General features: G+C 63.8%; 1 non-coding gene across 1 annotated transcript in view; it reads right to left on the bottom strand.

The window, feature by feature from the left end:
• The window catches only part of LOC124584152, a 1,910-nt gene extending 1,695 nt beyond the window's left edge, over positions 1–215 (bottom strand). The window contains exon 1 of the ribosomal RNA XR_006974559.1: positions 1–215. This exon is cut by the window's left edge and continues 1,695 nt beyond it. This is a non-coding gene — a ribosomal RNA (small subunit ribosomal RNA).
• Between the last annotated feature and the right edge of the window lie 913 nt (positions 216–1,128).

Genomic DNA, 1,128 nt, shown 5'->3' with positions numbered 1-1,128 from the left:
TAATAAAAGCGTCCCTTCCATCTCTGGTCGGGACTCTGTTTGCATGTATTAGCTCTAGAATTACCACAGTTATCCAAGTAACGTGGGTACGATCTAAGGAACCATAACTGATTTAATGAGCCATTCGCGGTTTCACCTTAATGCGGCTTGTACTGAGACATGCATGGCTTAATCTTTGAGACAAGCATATGACTACTGGCAGGATCAACCAGGGAGCTGCGTCAACTAGAGCTGAGCAGCCGGCCGCCCGGGAGTGTGTCCCGGGGGCCCGCGCGAACACGCAAGCGTCCGCTCAATTATTCTGCAAACAGGAGGAGGCTGAGCTCCCCTGCACAATACACCTCGAAACCCTCTCAGGTCCCGGCGGCGCGCAGCGCCGTCCTAAGTACTTGGTCGGGTTCGAGAGTGGCGCAATCGCCCGGAGTTTGGCGAGTAGACGCTTTAGGTGCGACCACCCGTGCTCCCAACTGAGCTTGCCGCTGCCGACAGAGGCCCGGGAGCGTGCTGTCGTGGCATTGCCGGCGGGAGACAACACGCGCCACCTACGGTGGCCGGCAGCTCCAACGCCAGCGCCACAGAAGGACAAAAGCCCCACTTGGGTGCCGAAGCGAACTCTCCCAGCACAGCGCACGCGCCAACACGTCCGCACAGCTGCGATACAATCCACCTGCGAGAACCGCAGAGGCGACCGAGCAGCAGACGGCGTCGCGGCGCCGAGCGCCGGGCGGCGGCGCATCCTCAGCGCACACAGTCCTCAATCGGACCAGCACACTGCAGATGTCCACCGCGCTTCGCACCGGGCCCGCGAGGACCTACTTTGGCCGCACGGCGCCGCGTGCAGGGTGCGCCGGCGCGCAGCTGCGCCGCCTGCCGCCTCCGTCGGCCGGCGCGCCTGCCACTGGCCGCCCCCACCAGCCGGCTGTAGCGCGTGCGCCCACGCACCGCGCGGCCAGCACGCCGGGAGGCCCCCCCTCACCGGCCGGGGACGGTCCCACCCAGCCACCGCCGCGTATCGCTTCACACCCACATGCCATTCACGTTCGTGGGCATGGTGGGTATCGCTGAAACAACCGGTTGGTAGCTCAACCGATCGTCGCCATCACTGATTCACCTCTAGCGAGAACAACC

This window comes from Schistocerca americana, unplaced genomic scaffold (assembly GCF_021461395.2).
Source record: "Schistocerca americana isolate TAMUIC-IGC-003095 unplaced genomic scaffold, iqSchAmer2.1 HiC_scaffold_47, whole genome shotgun sequence".
In the NCBI taxonomy this organism is placed as follows: domain Eukaryota; kingdom Metazoa; phylum Arthropoda; class Insecta; order Orthoptera; family Acrididae; genus Schistocerca; species Schistocerca americana.
This window is presented reverse-complemented; position numbering and strand designations above follow the sequence as displayed.